The sequence below is a fragment of the Pteropus medius genome, unplaced genomic scaffold, assembly GCF_902729225.1.
Source record: "Pteropus medius unplaced genomic scaffold, Ma_sr-lr_union100, whole genome shotgun sequence".
NCBI lineage: Eukaryota > Metazoa > Chordata > Mammalia > Chiroptera > Pteropodidae > Pteropus > Pteropus medius.
Window position 1 is genome coordinate 2,034,510 of NW_024344240.1, and position 16,887 is coordinate 2,051,396.

The 16,887-nt window shown below is 37.5% G+C and overlaps 1 protein-coding gene across 2 annotated transcripts in view; it reads right to left on the bottom strand.

Moving 5' to 3' along the window:
- NKAIN3 (sodium/potassium transporting ATPase interacting 3) overlaps window positions 1–16,887 on the bottom strand; it is a 479,207-nt gene that overhangs the window by 415,171 nt on the left and 47,149 nt on the right. The gene's annotated exons all lie outside the window — the stretch shown is intronic.

The following is a 16,887-nucleotide window of genomic DNA, read 5'->3' on the forward strand; positions in this document are numbered from 1 at the left end:
TTATTAAAAATGCATGTCATGTTTCCAGATTGTATGCATTTGGCCAGTGGGACATGCACTATAATGAGCTAGCACCAGATTCATCTAAGCTATAAAAATAAATAATAACTACATGATAATCTTTTGATGTACGGCCAAGAATCATTTAATTTCTGTAGTCATAAAAAGATGAAATGAACCACAAATTCAAAAATGCCAAAGAGTACTTGAAAGAAAAATCCTTTAGAGAAAGGTAACTCTAGCTTTTTATACAATAAAAATTTAATTTCTTAGGGAAAATTTGATAGGAAAATGACATATTTTTATACTACTATAATGGGAAACCTGCAAATACATTTCAGAGTATTAGCTTGTGCATTTTCAAAAGCCATCTTGTAAACTGTTCTAGAAACACTATTTACAAATAAACTAACAAAAACACAAACAGAATAACTGTGTCATGTCCAAGAGAATTAACAAAGGTTTATGACTGGACCAAGGGTCACGTGGCAACTCTTTCACAGCTTAGTGGGGTCACTCAAGTCACCTAATATCACACTTCGGGCTCCTTATTACAGAATGAAGTTAAAGTATTACTTAAGACAATGAATCATTATGATGAAAAATGAGAAAAGTGTACAGAAATAGTCCTCATAAACTACAAAGCATTATGCAGATGTTTTGTTACTCATTAATCTAATGGGAAAGAAAAGTAACCCCAAAGTTACAAATTTTTATGTACATTCTAACTTAAGAGTTTGAAATTTAGATTTCAGTTTAGTTTATGCTTAATTCTTCTTGATGATGAGTTTTTGTTTTACTCAAAACATAAACTCAGCATATACCAAATCAGTCACTTATTAATGATGGATATTTTGAATAGAAACAATATGTTCTCTTGGAAGACTAAAGCACAGACTGTTAAAACAGTCTTATTGACCTTTAACAAAGTCTGCTAAGCAGAAGCAAGGGGTTAAGAATGTAATGGACTGAGAAACGTTTTCTTATTTCTGAAGCATTTATGATTTCACATATTCCCTTTTCAAAGGCCTTTTAAGAGCTCTGACATAAGGCTTCATTGGCGTTTCAGCTGGGATGTAGACAGGTTGAAAGGCATACAAGTAAAAAGGCTTACTATTAGAATCAAAATGGAAATAGTGCCTTAATTGTTCCCTTCAAATTCATATCATGATCAGTGGGAACATGTTTCTGCCCCGGTCATCCGGCTGGGGAGTTCCCCCCACTTCAAATAAATCGCCTGTCAGAGAAGACGTCAGCTGAATCATATCTGAAGACAGAGATGAACATGAAAAAAAAAACAGGATTTTTTAAATCGTTCTGAAAGTTCTCTTACAAAGCACTGTTTGATTGGGCTTTCACAAAGACAAAGACACAGTGGCCCCCCTTATGCACCGGGGATACATCCCAAGACCCCCACAGATGCCTGAAAGCTCAGATAGTACCGAATCCTAGATATACCATGAGTTTTCCTACATATGCATATCTATGATCAGTTTAACTTATAAGTTAGGCACGGTAAAAGATAATAAAAAAGAACAATTATAATAGCATACTGTAATAAAAGTTATGTGAATGTGGTCTCTCTCTGTCTCTGATAACCAATCTTAAAACTGAGACAGCTACAAAGTGACTGACAGGTGGGGTGTGTACATCCAGGAGATGCTGGACAAAGGAATGATTCATACCCAGGGTGGGACGGAGCTGGATGGCGCGAGATTTCATCAAGCTACTCAGAATGGCACACGACTTACAACTTAAGAACTGATTATTTCTGGAATTTTCCATTTAATATTTTCAGACCTCAGCTGACCGCGGGAGACTGAAACCGCAGAAAGCAAAAGCGTGGATAAGTGGGCACCACTGTACAGGACAACCTACCTGTCCTGCAGCCGCGTTCGGATGCTGTGCTCCTTCGAGCCATTCCGCAACTTCACACGCATTTATTGTCTATTTTATGCCAGATACTGTGCTGAGAGTACCAGACACGCGAGGAACGTTCCTGCCTTCATGGAGTTCACAACCAGCAGGAGAGACTGGCATGTGAATCTCAAATTATTTCATAGGGCGATGAGACAGCACAGATGGGAAGCAGAGATACCAGCTTCTGTGTCCAAGAAGAGGTGACACACAAGCTATGAGTCTTTGTAGCCAAGTAGGAGTGAGGAGAGAGAAGGTTTAGAGATGCATAGGGGACCCTAGTAGTTCAATATGGCTGCGCTAGAGAGGAGAATAAGAGGAGGCCAGAGGTTGGACGGCGAACTCGGGGATACAGGAAAGCGGTCAAACATATGTGAGCAGGGCGGGAGAGTGCTTACAGCGTGTGTGCGCACGCGCGTGTGCGTGTGTGTTTTAACGGCCCTAGCAGGAGCACAGAGACTTAAAGTACGCATGGCTAGGAGCAGAATCATTAGGGAGCCATCACAATCACAGAGGGAAGAAGCGTAAGGGTTTACTTAACACTACTTTAGTGTGGAAAGGGGTGAAGGGACAAACTAAAAAGGAACAAACAAAATTTCAGGCATTAGACACTAAGATAATCTGGTTACTAACTGGTGCAGTTATAAGGAAAAGAGAGCTGTTTCCAGCGACTTCCAGGTTTCTATCTTGAGCAACTGCGTCCTCAGTGGTGCCTGTCGCTGCAGTAGAGGAGGGACAGGTATGTGATGAATATGTCGAATCATACACGTCAGCATCAAATTCTGCCAGTTCTAACCTCTTAACATGCCTCAGATCTAATCTCCTCCCGACCCCCTGCATCACTCTGTCACGGGCCACCACTGCTTCCTGTTTCTGTGCAGCATCTCCGTCTCTGGACTCACTCTGCCTCGCACTCTGATCGTAGCCGTGTTTCTGCCCAATGACCTTCGGTGGCTGTGCTGACCTTCAGGACAAAAATCAAATTCCTTCCTTAGCCGTCCACGTCCCTTCTCAACTGTTACCTCTCCGTTCTCGTTTTCCTCGCTCCTCACCACCCACACGAACCCTGTCCTCGGGGGTATCGAGCTTGCTTCTGCCCGCCCTGGGCCCTTGCTTACTTACTCTGGTCCTTTCATCGGGAACACTGTGCCTCTCCCGCTCCGAACTTTCCGATGGCTACCTCCTCGTCCTCACCCTCTGAGCCGGGATTAGGCACCATTTCTTTGGCTGTTTCTGGCCCCTGAGACTGAGGAGTGCGGCTTCGATGTGCTCTCCTTGTACCTACTTTTGGCTTAACAGTAAACCACCACTTTTTCTGAATTAGAAGCTTCTTTAAGGCAGAGACAGTGTCTCCTTCATCCACATGCCTCAGTATTAGTTTATCTATTATGATGTAAAAACATGTCCCGAAAGTATCAAGGTAAAACAACACACACTTATCTCAAAATGTCTGAGAGCCAAGAATTCTAGACTAGTTTCTATAGCTGATGCACAGACACAGGGTCTCTCATAAGGCTGCAGCCAAGGTGTCAGCCAGGATGAAACTTGCTTTTGTCAACAGGATCCATCTCAAAGCTCCCACACACGGCCATGGTTCCTCACCACGTGGGCCACCCACAGAGCTAGCAGACCACATGGTTTTCCTAGAGAGAGTGATCGAAGGGACACAGAGCTCAAGATGGAAGCCACAGCCTTTTACCGCCTAATCTCAGAATTGACTTGCCATGATTTCCAACATGCAATGTAGGAGGGGACTACCCAAGGGGGTGGGTAGCGGGAAATAGAAATCATTGGGGGCCATCGTGGAAACTGGATCTCACAGCCCCCGCAATGCATAATGATACAATTAGCCTACAAGAGGTACTAACTGTCATCTTAGAATGAGTGAATGAACGAATAAAACGTAAATACTTTTATGCAAAAGTTTTGGGCTAATTATCCTGGAGAATGTAGAGAAGTGAAAGATGGACTTTATATCTTTTTATTTTCTGGTTAACAGAGTATACTATAATCTTTGTGATGTTAAGGTCTTCTTTTGCATAAGGTATCTGGTACAGTGAAAACTGGTTTAATGGTATGTGATCATTTATTCCCAGAAGGCTGAGCAGAGAGGAAAGCTCTGTGAAATAATATCAATATCTCTTTGCATCTTGAAAAAAATTGCCAGCCATAGATTCTCATGCTTTATTTGTAACAGGACTTGTCTCTTTATGGGTATTTTGATACATTTAAGCTGATTAAAAGGTAAAGAAAAACAATGTCTGAAATAGCAGGTCCATTAAGCAAGAAAATGAGAACCATAAACAATGCAAAGGATATTAAACTATTCACCTTTCATTGGACTTGTGAATTCTGTAGGAGATAATGCTGAGCTTCATAAGATAAAATTCAAACACTAAATTATTTTAATAATAGGTTTGTCTACTGACACCATTTTCTAGCTATACTGAATTAAATGTCATTTAAATATTCTAATAAATTTTTAGTCCACAGGTAAAATTGATGAACATTTCTCTATCCGCATATAAATAAAACAAGCTGGCATAATATATAGATCAACACAATATAACATTATAATATGATGGTAATGTACTAAGGAATGAATCAATAAGAAAAAAATCAGTATTAAGGTAATTGCTTTAAAATAACATTTTTAAAAAATCTGTACAAGGAAAACCATAAAACATTGTTGAAAGAAATTAAGACATAAATAAATGGAAAGACATCCCATGTTTATAGATTAAAAGACTCGATATTGTTAAAATGTCCTCATTACTCAAAGCGATCTATAGATTCAAAGCAACTCTTACCAAAATCCCAATGACATTTCTTGGAGAAATAGAAAATCTATACTAAAATTCATAGGGAATTCAAAGAGACCTTGAATAGCCAAAACAATATTGAAAAAGAACAATGTTGGAAGACCCGTACACCCTGACTTCAAAATGTACTACAAAGCTGCAGGAATCAAAATAATTTGATATAAAGACAGACATATAGAGCAATAGACTAGAGAGTCCAGAAATAAAGCCCCACTTACATGATCAAATGATCTTAAATAAGGGTGGCAAGGCCATCCAGTGAGAAGACAGTCTTTTCAACAACGGTTCAGAAAAAAAAACTGAATATCCACATGCAAAACAATAAAGTTGGACCCTCACCTAATACTATATACAAACGTTAACTCAAAGACCTAAATGTAAGAGTGAAAACTAGAAAACTCTGAAAAGAAAGTATGAGGCACTGGATTTGGCAGTGATTTCCTGGATATGACACCAACGGCACAGGCAACTGAAAACAAAAAAGACTGAAAACGGCTTCATGAAAATTTAAAGCATTAATGCATCAATGAACAATACCAATGGAGTGTAAAGGTAACCCATAGAATTGAAGATAATATTTGCAAATCAAATACCTGGTAAGGGTTTAATATCGAGAATATATGGAGAACTCCTAAAACTCAGCAACAAAAAACAAACAATCCAATTCAAAAATGAGAAAAGTATTTAAATAGATATTTCTCCAAAGCAGCTATACAAAGGCCAATAAGCACATGAAAATGTGCTTGACATCACTAATCATTAGGGAAATGCAAATCAAGACCACAATGTGGTATCACCTCACAACCCATTAGAATGGCTACTTCCGTCCCCTCCTCCAAAAAAAAAAGCAATAGGTGTTGTCCAGGATGTGGAGAAATGGAAACCCTGTGTACTGTTGGCGAGAATGTAAAATGGAAAACCCCTGTAAAAAACAATGTGACTGTTCCTCAAAAAATAAAAAATAGATTTAGCATATGATCCAGCAATTCCATTCTTGGTATATACTCCAAACAACTGAAAGCCCGGTCTCAAAGAAGTATTTGTACATCTATGTTGATAGCAGCATTATTCACAAACCAGAACACAGAAGCAACCTACATGTCCATCCACAGGTGAATCGATAAGCAAAATGTACTATATACATACACTAGAATATCGACTAGCCTTAAAAAGGAAGGCAGCTCTGCCACATGCCACCACATGAATGAATCTTAAGGACATTACACTAAGTGAAATAAGGCAGCCACAAAAAGTCAAATACTGCATCGTTCCACTTATAAGAGCTACCTAGAATAATCAAAATCAGAGAAAAAAAGTAGAATCGTAGTTGCCAGAGGCTGGTTTGGAGTACAATAGACAGTGATTATTTAATGCGTGTAGAGTTTCAGTTTGGCAAGATGGAAGGGGTTCTGGAGATGGATGGTGTGATGCTTATGCCACGGTGTCAATGTATTTGATACCACTGAGGCATCCACTTAAAAATGACGAAGACGGTAAATTTATGTTTATGTATTTCACCACAAAAAAAAAAATTGGAAAAAAAAATATCTAGGAAGAAAGAAGGAAAACAGTAACAGGTAGGATCTGTGTGGTTATGGAAGTGACTGTATCTTGACTCTATGAATGTCAGTATCCTGGATGTGACATCGCACAAAAGTTTTATACGATGTTCTCATTGGGGGAGACTGGGTAAACTGTACGTGGGATCTCTCTGTATTATTTCTTACAACTGCATGTGACTCTAAAATGATCTCAAAACAAGAATTTAAATTAACATAAAAAGAATCGCTAAAATTAGTGCTTTATTGGATGTTAATATGTACACATCTAATTAAATTTTCACTCAAAATAAGAATTTAAATTAACATAAAAAGAATGGTTAAAATCAGTACTTTATTGGATCTTAATATTCACATATCTGATTAGATTTTCACTCACTCATTCAGCAAGCATTTATTCAGCATCTGCATGTGCTGGTTCTTATGGAGCTTACATTATTTTTTAAACAAATTATAGTTATCGTAAGGTAAAGACTAAACTTCCCACGACTTCCCTACAGAGGTAAATGCATGAATAACACTATGACACTATATTTAATACACTACATTCTGTGTGCAGAAAATAGATGTGTAATAGAGGGCGAATTATCTGGATGCAACATTTATAGAAAGAGCCACATGGCAACAATCTTTTTCAAGATATTAAAAGTACATTCATTTAGTTCCTTTGAACCAACTCTATCTCAATTCCTTTTGATGGGAAAGTTGAAAATACCCATTACTGTATCCTACATACTTCAATAACTAGGAGGTTGGAGTGATGGAGAAATACTGCGAAATGACACTTCCTTCTACAGAGTATCTTTTTTTTCTAGACTATCTAGGACACAAAGGTCTAAGATGTCCAAGCTTGCAGCCAAGAGAGAGAATAACCAATTTACTACTTTGGACTATCAGTAAAATAGAAAGCTACATTTTCATTTTCACAGGTGGGATGTTGCAATTTATCAAATTATTACTCTTCAAAGATCCCAATCCTTTACCAGTAAACAGTCAAAATGATTTAAATATGCCTGGTTGTTCTGTTGACTTGTTGCATGAATTGAGTGCTTTCTTTCTGCTTTTCCTGGCATTATTTTTTTTTAACCTAAGGCCATTTAAAGAAGACTCACATTCCAGCTTTAGCTCTGTTCTGTAATGAGTTTCCTGAAAAAAATATGCATAATGTAACAATCGACAAAATAGCCCATCTCCAATATACATGTTATTAATTCAACACATTTATTAAATCAATCTCAATTTTGAATTCCTGGTAGAAAGGTCTGTTTGAATTAGCGCGAAAAGCATATTATGTAATAAGTTTTTTTAATGTAATTTCATTACTCACAAGTATATTTTTTCCTACTGAAAAAGTCTAGAATGTAAAAGTTTCCATTTAGAGACCCCCGCTGAGCCTGTTTCATAGAGGTTTGTTCTCCCCTTTTTAAAAACAGACTATTGTTGGAGCAGTTTTAGATTCACGGAAATGTGAACAGAAGTTACAGAGCCCCCGTAGGTCCCCTCACTCCCTCGCTTGCCTCTGTTACTACACATTGCATCAGCGTGGCACACTCCTTACAACTGATGAGCCTGTATTGATGCGTTACTATTGACTAATGTCTGTAGTTTAGGGTTCAGTCTTGGCGTTGAGTGGTCCATGAGTTTTGACAAATGCATAACGGCATTATGGCATCACACAGAATAGTTTCACCGCCTTAAAAATCCCCTGCGCTTCACCTATCCAGCCCTTCCCCACCCCCACCCTCAGCCCCTACCTCTGGCAACCGTTGTTCTTTTACTGTGTCTATAGTTCTGCCTTGTCCTAAATGTCACATAGCTGGAATCACACAGTTTGTAGACTTAAATAATTTTGCACTCAGCCATATGTATTTAAAGTTCCTTCACGTCTTCTAGTGGCTCGAGAGCTCATTTCTTTTCAGTGCTGAATAATATTCCATTACACAGATGGACCACATGTTGTTTATCCATTCGCCTATTGAAAGACACCTTGGTTCCTTCCGAGGTATGAATAAAGCTGCTAAAAATACCGTGTGCAGGTTTTTGTGTGGACATAAGTTTTGAACTCATTTTTGTAGGTACAAAGGAGCACGATTGCTGGGTTATACAATGAGTATGTTTAATTTTCTGAGAAACTGCCCAAGTGGCCGTTACATTTTTCGTTCTCACCAGCCGTGAATGAGAGTTCTTACTGTTCCACATCCTCACCAGCATTATGAATAGTCAGTGTTTTGCATATTAGTCATTCTAATAGGCATGTAGTTTTAATTTGCAATTTCCTGATGTTGTGTGATGTTGAGCATCTTTTCATATGCGTCCTTGTCATCTGTCATCTGTATACCATCTTTTGTGAGATGTGTGTTCAGATCTTTTGCCCATTTTCTAAATTGGGTCATTGGTTTTCATATTGTTGAGTTTTAAAAGTTCTGCGTATATTTTGGATACCAATCCTTTAACAGATAAATTTTTCGCAAATATTTTCTTCTCATCTATGGTATGACCCATTTTAAATTGCTTAACTAACTTGCTTTTCTACCTTTAAGCTACCTTTAAAACTTAGAACAGTTCCCTCAAACAGTATTTAGCAAATGTTTGAAGATGCCCATTTAAAGTGCTTTCTCACTGTAATGTATGCATGGAACAAAATTTTTTTATGCCGGCACACTTTCAAACGTGCTGCAGTTGTCACTGAGAATAAATACTAATTTATTTCCACCCACCTTGCAAAACAAAATTGGAGTTTGCTGGACCAGAGAGAAGCTTGATGAAAGTATATCAATCGGCTCTCAAGACTGCCACTTGTTTCACTCACATTTCGGGTAAGAAAACTCATCACTAGACTAAGACGATCACATTGCTGATTTATGACCTTCCCCAAGCTAATCATGCCTGGTTCTTTCAGATACATTTACATTTTAGATCTCAGAAGCAGGGTTATCCTCTCATTCCAATTGTGCAGGATGAACAATCTTCAAAAAAATATTTCCCTTACTAACTCAATCCCAGTGAAGTATTTTGGACAATTTTGACTCCAATAGAAACCAAGATCATCTATCCTTAACATTTGCAACCAATTCTGAAGAGTTCTTGAGGCTGCCCCAGAAATGGAGGTCAAGACATTTAATAGATGGGTTCTGGAATGAAAGTCCTCCGAATGAGTATAACAGGAATCTCTGAAATGATACCATTCATGGCATTATGTTCACATTACACCTTGTGTTTGTAGTTGAACCCTGGAAATTGACTATGTAAGAGCTTTCTATGAATTCCATTTTAGACAGTATTTTCCTTTCCAGTTTCTTTTTAAAACAACTGTACTATAGAGTTAAGTAGTGGTTATTACTGAGATGGCATGTGCTAAAATAGATTTGCTGTTCTTGTTAGATGACTAGGAAATGTGTCCTATATGATGACCGTGTCTTAAAAATCTATTAAGTCTTCCTCTGTGATCTCCTTACAACAAACATTAGGCTACTCTGTCCCCAATAAAGTCCTACAAGCTGAGCACAGCAAGAAAAACAGGCAAGCTTGGAGAATCATCTCATCTGCAAATTAGATGATTTAGAGCTCTCAATATTCAAACTCCTGAAACAAAGCATTTTTCTTCACAAGAGAATTGTGGGTTCAGTGTTCATGATTATAGGTTGCTGTCACGTAAGAGATTTCTAGCATTAAATACAGTATAAAATGCATATTAAAAAATCTGCTACAAGGAAAGCAGTGTTTTGGCTATCGTGGAATATATTACATGTCATGATATCATAAGGGCACTTTAGATGGACAGGATTCTCTTCAACTAGAGACTGCCTACCAAAGAAAGTTCCAAACCCTAGCATAACACAAATGAGAGGGGTCTAATGCTTAGATTTTACTTCTGTGGAAAGAAGTATATAGTACAGATTAGCACTGCAATTGGAGTCAGGTAACAATGACTGAAGGCGGAATCTCTTTCACAAGGAAAGACTGGCTTCCTAGCAATAGAGTTAAGGCTGCTCTAACAGGGAATCACTAATACAAAGTCAAGTTCAGGAGTCTTGCTTCTTCACAAGTCTTGGGGATCTCACTATAGCAAGAAGGAGACCTTTTCAGTTGCTCAATGTGACGGGAACAGTGAGACCTGACCAGAGGCTTAGACAATGGCATACTAGTTACACTGACTGCCAATATAGCCAAACTACAAATCTGGACTATGCCAGCAGAATGACAGTTTAATATAACCAGAGCATTCTCTGGGGTGCTATGAAATTTTGAACGAGCCAAAATTTGCCTGGTAATTTAGGAATTAACATTTTTTTCATCCAACTGGATGCTTTATACCCTTAATTCAATGTTGAATTAAATGCAGAATATTCTAAATCTTTCCTTAACGTACGGCCTTACTCTGACTGGCCGGGTAGGAACTTGAGAGATAGAAGATGATGGATCCATATGCTAAAGGATGCTGATAATCTGTCTAACATAAAGAGGTAATTAACAAAGCAATTCTGATAAAAATCACACATACATTTTGTGGCAGTTCTCCTAACTGAAAAGATTGCTGTGTCCCTCCCGTGATTTGCTGATGGGTTCACCTCGTTGACAGCAATGTCTCCAGTGCTTTGTATAAAGTATCCCAATAAATGTTTTGTGACTGAATAAATAAATAAGTGAACGACTATGAAAATTCAGAACCATAAATAGTGTGATATTTGGTCTGCGAACAGTTGTGCTAACGTCTATATCCTTTTATAAAAGGTGTTGGAATTCTTATAACACAGTTTCTGAAAGAACAGACTTTTATGGTTTTTGGAACGTGTGAGTGAAATATGTAGAAATTCCCCAAAATAGAACTGAACCTTTTTATGCATTCAGCCCTTTGCGTCTATTATTCCCATCAGTAATATCCACTATTTCCCCTTGAGCTCCTTATAATTAATACCAGCTTTTTCAGAACTGCTGACATTTGTGCCCTGAGCACTTGCTCTTCCAAGGAAACATTCTGACTTACATTGCAGGGAAATTTATATGCCAGTTGTGTATCAATACCTGTACTATCATATTTCTCCAGCTTTCAGAATAAAGGGAAGGAAACATCAGATTGCTAAATAAAATTCTGCAAAAAAAAAAAAAAAAAAAATTGAAGAATGTATTGAGATTTCAAAGACACACCTTTCATTGTTTAAATGACTTAGAGCAATGAGTTAACTTCATTAAATCTGTAGAAATAATATCCTGAAGGAAAGTCTCAGTTATCTATTTAATCAATACTCGGGAAAATTTGAGTTTACACGAATTAGTATTTTGCAACAATTTCATGGATTAAAGCCATGCATTCATAATTAGCTTATAATAGAGATAGAGAAAAAGTGCTTCTTGATTCTTTGCTGGAAACAATAGCTGATAATAGGATGGGGGATAGTACATAGTAGGTAATTTAAACTCAAAAAGCTCTCATATCAACTCCTCACCTGAGACTTTTTTCATGTACATTCCTCCCTATGCCAACCATCAACTGTCCTCTCCTCCTGAAAATTGGAGGCAGAAACATATGTGACAATTCATTAGGAACAAGACTTGAATATACAGTTTCAAATCTTCAGATTTCTTTTGGATATTTCTGGGAGATCACAGTCCTTGAAATTATAAACCCAGAACAACTCCCACATCCCAGCATGCCTTTTAAAGTGCACATGCAAAAGAATGATTGGGAAGGTGTGTGGGGAGGGCGAGACCCTTGTATATTTGCCAACTCTTTCTTTCCCAAAGTTGGGAAAGAAATCATCTTTATCATCTTGGTTGATGATAAAGAAGATTCCATGAACATCCGGAATCTATAGCGCTCGTCACCATTTTTTGTTTATAATATCCTAATGATTTTTCCTCCAAACACTCACACATTTTTAAGTATCTGACATCTAAAAAGATTAAGTAGTTGCAAAAGATGTAATTTCCACTGTACTAAAATTAGTTACATTTTAAAATGGTTTGATTACCTTTTAAATATATCCATTGAATCTAAATATTATAGTGAATACAACATATCTATTTCAAAAGACATGAATAATCTCATCTTTAAGAGACAGAAAGTTTACATAGCTTCTTTCTCTCCTCGAACTCATATTGATATTTTACACCCCCCCCAAAAAAAAATTTCGCTATTATGTATCAATATTTTTTTTCTGGAAACTTTTATTCAGCTACCCTACTTCTCTGCAAAAATTTGTCTATAAGATTTTTATTTTCCCTGCTATATATCATTCCTTCTCACAATACTAGTGTTAATATTTTCTGTTCTACTTTTTATTTTTCTTTTTTGGTGGTCCAGTAGTTTTTACTCCTTAGAATCACACACCACAGTAAAATTACAGGTGGGTGACAGGTAAACCTTTATTTGGCAGAGTGGGTAAATGGAATTTGAGAATGGGAATGTGGAAAAGGGAGCCCGTTTCAAGCACAGACATATTTCCGGCAGATCAGTTTCATGGAAGATTATATGGCCTGGAGAGGAACAGTCACAATCTTCGGAGTGACCCTAGAGTCACCACCATCCACACCCACTCCTGGCTTCTTGGCAAGGTCTGCAACAGCGAGGCCACTTCCCTGGTTGATGCTGGGTCTCAGACATATAGCCTAGTTCCATTTGGGATACAAGCAGACTCTACCTAGGTCTGCGTGGACCTGATTACACAGCCCCTAGGGACGGACAAACAGAACCAGCTCCCCTGTTTACCCATTGCTTGCACAGATACCCTAGGCAATGGCAATGCCACTTTTACTTTATTTGACCCGAATAGACTAATAAGTTTACAAGCTAATAAATAATAAAAGATAATAATAATAAGGAGAAAGTCCTATGTACTCCAGTACCTTCCTTAGAATAGAAATATTTATGTTATGAAAATACTTTCTAAAGAGTATCTAAACATACTAAACCCCATATAGAATTGTTCTGTCCCAGAATTTTAAAATTAACATTTACAATTTGCTTTGTAAGTTTTAAACTTATGTTTCCTCCCTGTTCTTCAGCTCAATTCCTAAACGAATGGCTTTGAAAGATCATGCAGAGTTTTGATACTTATAAAAATAGCCAAAAATTTCTTTCACTTATATGGTAGCAAATTCAACCCCATCTACTCTCTTTTTTAGGCTTTAAGTACTTTTTTTTTTCAGTTTAACTCTCAAAGTTTCCTTTCTCTTTAAGCATATAATTGTCTCTCACACTAAAGCATTTTATAGCACTCAGAGTACAGAAGGTAATCTGGGGGGAAAAAAAGCATAGCCTATTTTATATTGTGAACACAACAAACAAGTTACACTATTAGGTCACCAGACTGACACTGCATCACTCTTTGATAAAATATCACTTTAGATTTCTCTTCGTGTATCAGGATTTATTAAATTAATTTATAATTGAGGTATAATGCAAGATATATACTTCTAAGCTGAATTGTGGGAAGTAGACACGTTTCAGGAATATCTCATCTGGTCTATTTTAGGGAATGCAGCCTAAGGCATTGTTTGGAATTTTTGGAGATCTGATATGTCAAAAGTCTCATTATAAACTGAGGTTGCTTCAAAGAACTGAGTCTTTTTTTTTTTTTTTTTTTTTGCCTTCCTGGTAAATTATGATGCAGAACATATTTCTATTGCAGACAAAACAAAAAAATCTGAATGATCACACTTATCTACTTTCACTTGAAAATCATACAAATAACACAACTAGAAGAGTCTGAAGTTCCATGCTTGGGTTCTCTGGAAGTAACAATGAAAGAATTTGGGACATTACAGGTCCAGGATAAGCGTTCACATTGCAAACAAGTCTAGTATTTTTCTCTTGAGACAGAACTTAGAACCTGTAAACTATGGACTTCATGGGCATGCCCTAAACAAGGTACGTGATGGTTTCATTTGCCATGGATAGAACTCAGTGGACCTAAAGCTCCTTGCTTTTCAAACCCTTCTGAATGTACGTTACCAAAATAGGAAGTAGTCAAGCAGGGCAGTTTTCCTTCTCAATAAAAATAAGATGCTTCTTATAGGTATACGTAATTTAGAAAACCGAATGAAAAATTTTTCAGCAGCTTAAAATATTTTTTAATGTTATACTTGCAATTTCTTGAAAAATGATTACACGAATTTATTCCAATTTGGACATATAACAGATATATAAATACTATTCTTTCTTAAATTCAATCCAATCTAAAATAAACACCATTTTTATAAAACAAAGCAACTTTTGGTATGTGGCTTAAGCACAGCTTAATAATGGATGGATATTTTAAGTTTTAAAAGTATGCGATTTTTTTCTTTAGATAAAACACAGGATGTTTTCTATTCGGTCTGAATCTTACCAGCTTCCAAGATAGTCTGTGGCCAATAATAGTGCCCGTTCAAATTCCAATATATGGTTGAGTAGATGATTTACTTTTCCAATAGTGAGACAAAATAATATATATTTTATTATGTAGGTAGACCAAATACCTCCACCCACTGGTCGACTGGCTGTACAGGTTGACTTCCAGCTGTAAAATACAAGACTGCTCATCAGATCTGTAAGTACTTTCAAAACCTCCTTATGCCCTTGCTTATTTCCTACTTCTGCTTATGGTACTTTTCTTTTTACAGAAGGTGGTTTATCACCTAGACTTAAGCTCTTCGAATTATATGCCTCTTGCTTCTCGTTTGTCACCCACAGACAACTGCCAAGTTCTGTTGATTTTATTTCCACCATGTAGAATGACCTTTCATGTAGATTGTAATTATTCTAGTTGACCTTTCTCATACCTCTTCCAAAGATGTTGCCATATATCCATACATATCCTCCTGTATGCAGATTTGCTTTGGGCAGAATAATCTTCCAAAAATACAGCTCTTGACCATGGCCTTCCCCAACAAACCTTCAACTCCTGACATCGTCATACAAATTAACTGCCAATTCCTTAACTTGAATTAAGTTCTCCCAAGTCCCTGCCTCTATCTTAACGACCACACTTACCCTCTGTACTTGCTTGAACGAGGTACATAACATTCCTCACAAGCATCAGATTCTGAAGTTACCATGACATCTTCAGGCACGGGGAGTGAGCAGAGCTGGAAGGCTGAGGGCTCTTTCAGGTAAATAAGACTTTGAGGTATAGCTGACTAGACCACTCAGGGCTACGTCCAGAAAAAATATTGAAAATCAAAAAGGTATGATTTTCTTTAAATAATTTTCAGATTAACCAGCTTTTCCCATAGCTTTTGACGAAACTGATTTTGGCTCTGACTTCGATCTAGCTGTCTAGACAAGCCTGTCTTCTCATTCCATCCTAAACCACAGTTCCTAACTCAGTGCTCTGTTTCCCTGACCTGTTACGTGTGTACTGCCCTGTGCTTGAGGGATTATTATCTCTTAGCCTTAGCACCCCAATCAGTTTTGACCAGCTCTATTTGTCATATTCTAACTTCTCCACAACCCTACCTTAACCTCAGCCCCGATTTAAATCTTCAATTTAAATTCAATTCATGTAGTCCTATTGCACGACCTAACGCCACTCACCTTATCCCAGAATACTTTAGCCAGAAGTGCTATCTCTTCTTGCCTACGAAAACACTTTGTACAAATCACATAAGATTTCTCACATTCTGCCTAGAGTTGTTTTTCTTATATTTCCTATACAGTTAATATCACAGCAACTTGAGGCCAAGTCTTATGCTTTTTGCATCTTTCACGAAACCCAAAATAGTGCTTGCATACAAGAGAAGCATAATACATACTTGGGGAGTTAAATTGAATTCATGCTACAAATGAAAAATATACTTAACCTTTCACTGCATAGTTGATTAAAAGTGTCTCTTTCTTCCTACAAGATTATAAGGTTTTTGTATCTCCAGTATTTAGTAGTATCTGGCGGACAGTGGTGCTCAAAAATGTATGTGGAAAGAGGAAAAATAAAGAAGGAAAGAAAGAGAGGTAGAGAGACAAAGAGAAAAAGAGGGTAGAGGAAGGTAGGAAGGAAGGAAGGAAGGAAGGAAGGAAGGAAGGAATAGCTGAAGGAAGGAAGGAATAATGGATAGAAGTTGAAGGAAGGAAGGAGAAGGGAAGGAAGGGAAGAGAGGAAAGAAAAGTGGGGGAAGGAAAGAAGAAGGAAGGAAGGAAGAAGATAGGAAGAAAAGAAGGGAGAAATAGCTGAGGAAAGGGAAACAGGAGAGAATGAGGGAGGTGGGGGGGAGGAAGAAGGAAAAAGAAAAAGGAGAGGAAGAGATGTTTATACACATACATAAAATTTCGGCTTGTTGATCTCCACTGAATTTCACAACAATAAAGCTACTTGTACTGCATTTTTAATAGAACAGTGAATTGAACCATTAGGGGAAAGAGCTGTTTGTTTCTTTTAAAACGATCAGGTAAGATGCCATTAAAAGAGAGTCACATGTGGGGTGGTCAGTGTGTCACCAGGAGAAGCCAACTGCTTAGACACCCAGGGTCTCATGGGACGGTGACAGATTGACACAGGTCCCTCAGCAACACACACTCAGAAATGTGAGCACACTGCAGCAGTGAATCACTTCTCGGGAGGGTCTTCAAATTACAAAGCTCACAAAATTCAAAGTGGTAGAACTGGAATGCAATT